Here is a 7,713-nt window from a genome sequence, read left to right on the forward strand (position 1 = left end):
CTCCTAGCGTGGCTGAAAGGAGTGACTCTGACAACACAGATGAACTGTTGTCTGACTTGGTGAGGGTCGGGTTGTTGTCAGACAGGAAACTCTCCAACTGGAGAAAGTTGAAGCATCGCCTGTCCTGACCTCGAGTTTGAAAAACTCCAGTTTCTTCGACATTGTATTGATTTGGTCCTGCACATCAAAAACACTGATGGAGAGTCCCTGTAGTCCCAAATTCAGCTCATTTAAACAAGAAATGTTCAACGAGTATTCCAGCTGATTGAGCCACACAGTGTCTTCAAAAACACCTGGACCTCTCTGTGAAATTCAAAAAGCCTAGAAAGTTTCTCCCCTCTTTAAAGCCATCATACTTCAGTATGGAGCAGAAGCTGGACATGTTTGCTGGCCATCTTATTACAGAGCTCATGGAATAGGAAAGGCCAACCTGGTCTTTATGAAGTTTACAATTTTTACAACTGAGTCTATTACACACTTAAGTTCTTTAGGCATCTTTTTCACCACCAGGACTCAAAGGATACTGCAGGGAGTCCAGCTGGCAAATTTAAACTACTGACCTGGATAAAATTAGTACCCATATGATAATTTTCTCCTAATGTTTGTAGGAATGTTAGGGAGAATGTCTGGCTTTAATTTTATGACACAGTCCAGAATTGTTATTGTTATTGTAAACAAAAATACACTCCAAAAAACTAGAGGAAGAAAAAGGAAGGAAACATTGTCCTCTGTGATATACAGCATGAGATCTGAATGAGTGTCAGAGATATGGAACGCCAGAGAAACCTGTCGTTTATGAAAAACTGTGAAAGTTTTACTTGCATTTGGGGAGCATATATAGTGGCTGTGAAAACAAATGTCATGGTTGCATGACCAAATAACTAGATTTGACTTAAAAGCAGAACCAGGTGAGACACGGTTTCACAGTTTTTATTATGCTCAAACAGGGGAAGGTTAGTAATGGTGTTGGCAGCAGGGGATGAGCAGGCAGGTGAGAAGATGAAGGTAAGGGATCCAGGTAGGTTACAAGGGAGAGCCAGCGATTATTGGAGAATCTTCAACCAGCTGGAAGGAGACTGAAGATAAAGAAAAACCATGTAAAAGTAGGAATGTAGGAAAAATATGGTTTGGCCTGTTACCAGTAGAAAGAGGCTGCTCCTTTTATGAAGCACTGAGTGGCATCGATGAAGGAAATGGCAATGATGTGTATCCAGCTGAAGAGGGGAGGGATAGTGCCTGCATAATGATCAGTGTGGAGAAGAGAAAGACTGGCCTTGTCAAAGATTCAGCACACTCGTCCTAGCGTCATATCAACGTGATCAAAAAATGCAGCCTTCATATACACACTGAAGGGTATGGCAGTTGAGGATGAGGATTTGGGTTACATTGATGAAATACAACATGAGATCCACCTCAGTGATGATAACTATGTAACACAACAACACAGAATAATCCCACACACACAGGGCTGAACACAAAATTGGACCTGGCAATTTTGGTCCAGGTAACCCATCATGATCGCTGAAATTTTTTTTTTAACTAATTAAAAATAAATAAATATACTTCACTTTGTTTTAATTATTGATATGGTAACTTTTGTTTGCTTGTTTTTATCAGCTTGGTACAGTTGCTGTAGTTCTTAGTGTCACTGCACTGCAGCATGTGACAATTAAGTGGCTCATGGTCAATAAAGCCACTTATTCTGCTTGAATCTCTCCCTTCCTGATAACGACCCTCCATCTGTTTTCTTACCATGTCAGTTTCACCTCCCTCTGTCTCTTCCTCACTCTGTTGTTGAGACTGTGCTCGCTCCTCTCTACGGTGTCACAGCCTCCTGTGGCTGCAAAGACTTATTACTGGCTTTCTGTTTTTGCTTTATAAGATCATGTTTATGTGGAAAAGCTGCTCAGTTGCACCTGCATGCCATGAGTCTGTCTCATCTCTAAGTGCTTGGAGCCCAGCAACTCAATCTGGTTTAAAACCTATGATGCTACTGTATAAACAAGCAAAGAAAAACCAATGAAGTGACAACACTGCAAAATACTGGAGGAACACAATGTAAATGGCTTGCATTTGTATAGCGCTTTACTCAGTCACTAAGGACACCAAAGCGCTTTACACTACATTCAGTCATTCACACACTGGTGGAGGCAGCTACATTGTAGCCACAGCTGCCCTGGGGCGCACTGACAGAGGCGAGGCTGCCGGACACTGGTGCCAGCGGGCCCTCTGACCACCACCAGTAGGCAAACATGGGGTTAGTATCTTGCCCAAGGATATTTGACATGCAGCCAGGAGGCAGCCTGGGATCGAACCACCGACCTTCTGATTAGTGGCTGACCTGCTCAGCCACCTGAGCTACAGCCACCACAATGTCTTAATCTGTGATCATTTTTTGGATTTCTCTTTTTTTTTTGCCTGTCCCATTTGGTTCTTTAGCCGTCAGAATTGTTGTCCGAAGACCAACAAGGATACCCAATGGATTTACTTTGCCAAATGGATCATTATTGCATAGAGCCTGTTCTACATCTAGCCAAGGTTCATCTAAGAGGGTACATTTTAACCATCCTGAGATTTACTGAAGCCTGTTGGCCAAGAAATATTGTTGAAAATTAGGCAGATCTAATCCTCCTTTATCCTTGGTTCTTTGAAGCGTTTTTAAGCTGATACACGGGGGTTTATCTTTCCAAAGGAATTTAGAAATATACGAATCCAGAGATCTGAACCAATCTTGTGATGGTTTGTTCGGGATCATTAAAAATAAATAATTTATTTTTGGCAAGATCATCATTTTTATAGTGGCGACCCTTCCCATGAGTGATATGGGTAAAGATTTCCATCTAGTCAGACCGCCTTCTACTTTCTTTAGAAGTGGGATGTGGTTTCAAATCAAATCAAATCACTTTTATTGTCACATCACATGTGCAGGTACATTGGTACAGCACATGTGAGTGAAATTCTTGTGTGCGAGCTTCACAAGCAACAGAGTTGTGCAAAATACAATAATGTAAACAAGCAAAATACAAGAATGGCTACATCTGAAACTAATAAATATATGTACAATATATAATAGTATATGCAAAAAAAAAAAATTTTTTTTGGATGTGTATACTAAATGTTTTTCTACGTGTGTGTGTGTGTGTGTGTATACACATATTTTACAAATTAAATAGAGTCAACAATAAATAAAATATATAAAAATATACAGAGTTGAATATGTGCAGAACAAGTGGCATTACTGTACAGTATGGAGTGCATAATGTTGAAGTTCCAGTAGTGAAGCTGAGGTGTCTATGAAGTGTTCAGCAGTCTGATGGCCTGATGGAAGAAGCTGTCTCTCAGTCTGCTGGTACGGGACCGGATGCTGCAGAACCTCCTTCCTGATGGAAGCAGTCTGAACAGTTTATGGCTGGGGTGACTGGAGTCCTTGATGATCCTCCCCGCTTTCCTCAGGCACCGCTTCCTGTAGATGTCTTGGAGGGAGGGAAGCTCACCTCCAATTATCCGTTCAGAGCACCGCACTACTCGCTGGAGAGCTTTGCGGTTGTAGGCGGTGCTGTTGCCATACCAGGTGGTGATGCATCCAGTGAGGATGCTCTCAATGGCACAGTGATAGAAGGTCCTGAGGATGCGGGGGCTCATGCCGAATCTTTTCAGTCTCCTGAGAAAGAAGAGGCGCTGCTGCGCCTTCTTCACTGTTTTGTTTGTGTGTACTGACCACGTAAGATCCTCAGCCAGATGTACTCCAAGGAACCGGAAGCTGCTCACTCTCTCCACAGCAGCGCCGTTGATGGTGATGGGGGTGTGTACTTCTCTGCACCTCCGGAAGTCCACTATCAACTCCTTTGTCTTTGCGACGTTGAGGGTGAGATGGTTGTCTTGACACCAGTGGGTCAGGGCGCTGACCTCCTCCCTGTAAGCCGTCTCATCACCGTTGGTGATAAGACCCACCACTGTAGTGTCGTCTGCAAACTTCACAATGATGTTGGAGTTGTTAGTGGCTGTGCAGTCGTAGGTGTTTAATTTAGTTAAGTCTGAAAGCTTAGGAGAAACATTAATACCTAAATATTTAATATTTCCAGATTGTAGTGGGGCAGAAGAAGAATTATGGAAGGAGCAGTTAATTGGAAGAACTGTAGATTTTGACCAGTTAATTGAATAATCTGAAACTCTTGAAAACCAGTTTATTAGAGTAATTACCTCAGAAAGGTTGGTTTGTGAGTTTGGGAGAAAAAGCAACACATCATCCGCATAGAGACTGATTTTATGTTCTATGTTCTTACATTTTATGCCCTTAATTGTTGTAGCCTGTAAATTCTGCTGCTAGAGGTTCGATAAAAATTGCAAAAAGTGAAGGGGAGAGTGGGCATTCCTGTCTGGTGCCCCTCAGGAGACAGAAGCTGGAGGATGTTTGGTTATTTGTTCTGATACGAGCTGTTGGGGAATTGTATAATATTCTTAGCCAGTTTATGAAAGAGTTTCCAAAACCAAATTTGTGTAAAGTTGCAATTAAAAATTTCCAGTTAACTCTGTCAAACGCTTTTTCTGCATCTAGAGATAATATTGTGGTTTCAGTGTTTTTACTGTATGAGTAGTCTATTAAATTAAGTAATCTATGTGCGTTTGCTGATGAGTGTGTGGATTTCTCTTTTTCGAAACTGACTTTTAAATGCATCGAGGGTCTTGTCGCAGAGTTAGTACACAGAATGATTCTCAAAGCCAGCAGCACAGGCGGTGTAACCAGAGGTGTAGCTCATGGTGATATCAAAATACAAAACATCATTTGGTCAATCCTCGTTCTCATTCAAAGGTCCTCAGATTTGAACAGTTTACAGTCTGCAATAAAAATGTTAACAGATGCTGGAGAGCTGCGTGTGTGTGCATGCGCGTGTGCGTGCGTGTGTGTGCGCGTGTGCATGCATGTGTGTGCATACATGCGTGTGTGTGTGTGTGTGCGCGTGTGCATGCGTGTGTGTGTGTGAGAAGCACAATGTAACCTCCATTTGGTCTGGTGCAGTGAATATACCAGAATGCTGTTTGGTATCTGTGATGGACCTGCCACATATCAAATACTGTTGCAGGTGATTATCGGTGATCTCATTTTTCAGATCGTTCTTGTGAACCTGGATAACATTTAGTTTTTTTCAGGGACCTTTGAGCAACACTGAGAGAGGCTTGAGACTGTGTTTAAGCGACTGGCAGAATCTGGTTTCAAGGTAAAGTGTGTGGACACAACTATACAAGGTCTGCTGTTAAAAAGTGGAGGGTCCCAGGCTCTGTTAGAGACTCATTTTTAGGGTTCTGCAGCAATTAGAGGAGATTCATTCAGGGGATCTCACAGATTGCTGTTCCACTTTATGACTTTTTAACAGAAGTACAGGTGCCAAGCAAACAGGAAGACCTGGTCCACACTTAGCTGCTGTGTGGCCTCCTGAGTGTGATTTAGCTTTTGAGCAGCTGAACGACAAACTTAATTCTGCTCCCATTTTGGGTTTTGCCAGTTTCACTCAACCCTTCATAGTAAAGACAGATGCTTGTCAACATGGTTACAGCCTGTATTGTGTAAGCAGCAGGGTCACACCAAGCGGGTCATAGCTTATGCTAGCCGCAGGCTACACCAGGCTGAGAAAAATGACCACAACTACAGTAGCACAAAGTTTGAATTGCTTGCTTTAAAATGTGAAGAACCGTTCAGAGATTATTTGGGGATCAAAGTTCCTTGTGTTAACGGATAATAATCCTCTTTGCCACCTCAAAACAGCCAAGTTGGGTACAAAAAAGCAGAGGTGGGTAGTGCAACTATCAGTTTTTGATTTTAAGTAGAAAGCTTGAGCTTGATTTGATTTAAAAAAATGGTATTATGTGTGCTGTAATTGTTAAACACAGAGTCATAATTTACATGTGATTTCGCTGACAGTTAATTGTGTTTAATTCTTTTTCAGCTGCTTAAATTTTGCAATCTTTGGACATCTTCGTGGACAAAAAATCTGTGCACATAATCTGTCATGAAATCCTCATAAAGCTATACATTTTTTCTGCTTTGTTGTTCAGAAATCACTTGATTAACTTGAGTCATTGTCAAAATGACCAAACGTTTTCAGGATTTTAACCCATTAAATCCCAGTTTAAACATTTGAAGGACTGCACAATTTCTTTACAAAAAAAACCACAAAACATGAATTATTATCTATATAATCACCCCCAATGCCCCACCCTCTACTGTTTATTATAGAGAAAATAATTCCTTTTTGTGAATTTTATTAAAATAATTACTTGATAATTCCAATTTTTAAACTGGCATTTAAAGGGTTTACATGTAGAAAAGCGCTATATAGCGCTATATAAGACGCAGCCCATTTACCATATCTGGAGGATAGCGGCGGTTAGAACTGGGCAGGTCCTCTCATCCATTGGCTCCCATCTAAGCTCTGCACTGCCTACTGGATCGGAGCCTGGACTTCTTAACCAGAGCAAGACTCTGTAGTGGGATTCTGAGTCCACAGATCGATACACTAAGGTCCAAACTGATTGGGGAAACAAGTTATCAGGCAACAGTTTAACAAGACAATGTATATGTCTTTTAACTGCTGGGGTTAGTGATGGGTATCTGCCGAGCAGCATACTAATAAACCTGGTTACAGCAGGATGATTATGTTAGTAAATGAATCAAACATTTATAGTAACAGTCATACGAACTAATATTATATTATTATTAGATGATGATGATGATGATTATACCTATTTCTACTTTCATGAAGATTACGGGGGTTGTAAGTTATATCAAATGAATGATATATAACACATTTATGAAGTTTTTTTTGGAATAGCTCCACCCACTGCCCCAGATCTGAAATGTCACATATGCGTCACATTGGGCATACAAGGTACATTTGTTCTATATTTATAAAGTAATTCTGTAAACACTTTCTTGCTTTTAAAAACAGAATTTCCTTTTTATTTTCAAATTCTTAACATGGATAATGATGGTCACACTTCTTGGTTTACTTCAACAAGCTTCTTGGAAAAAAAAATTAAATAAATCAGCCCAATGTTGGAGGTACAATTGAAAATGTCACTGAAAAAACATTAACATTAGAGAGGTGTAATGAACTAAAAACATGAGCATATAAAAACATTGTGCCAAAATAGAAAAGAATGTTACATAAAGTCAATAACTTGCTCAAATGGCTTTTTTTCATTGCAGTTGTTAGAAGTTTACCTTTGGTAATGGTAACTTTTGAAGCAATTTCTTTCCTCTGTGAAACAAAGACGTGCATCACATTTTTCACAGAGGGTGGTAGTTGCATTCACCTTGCAATTTTTGCACCGACCTCGCTTTTCACATTTTACAGGCCAATGTGCAACCTCATCAGTCCGGACATCCTCTGGAACTCCAACACGAACTCTCTTGGGTGGTGGAGATGGTGATGAGATGTTCTGTGATGGGCGCCCCCTGTGTGATTTCCAAAGGATCAGGCTTGTGGCAACTTCTGCCTGGAAGCTTCTTTGTTTCAGTGGCTTTTGGACACCAAGTAGCTTGCAGTCACAACGGTAAATCAACCATGCGTTGACAACACCAAGCATGATGGCTTGCCAGAACAGGTAGAGATACCACCTCCGTGACTTCATGTGGTACTTGTACCTTGCAATGCAGGCGTCAAGCAGGTCAATACCCCCCATGAATGTGTTGTACTCCTTCACAATGTGTGGCCT

This window comes from Copadichromis virginalis, linkage group LG19 (genome assembly GCF_057382275.1).
Source record: "Copadichromis virginalis isolate Kocher_CV1m ecotype Utaka linkage group LG19, C_Virginalis_male_GT1.1, whole genome shotgun sequence".
In the NCBI taxonomy this organism is placed as follows: Eukaryota; Metazoa; Chordata; class Actinopteri; order Cichliformes; family Cichlidae; genus Copadichromis; species Copadichromis virginalis.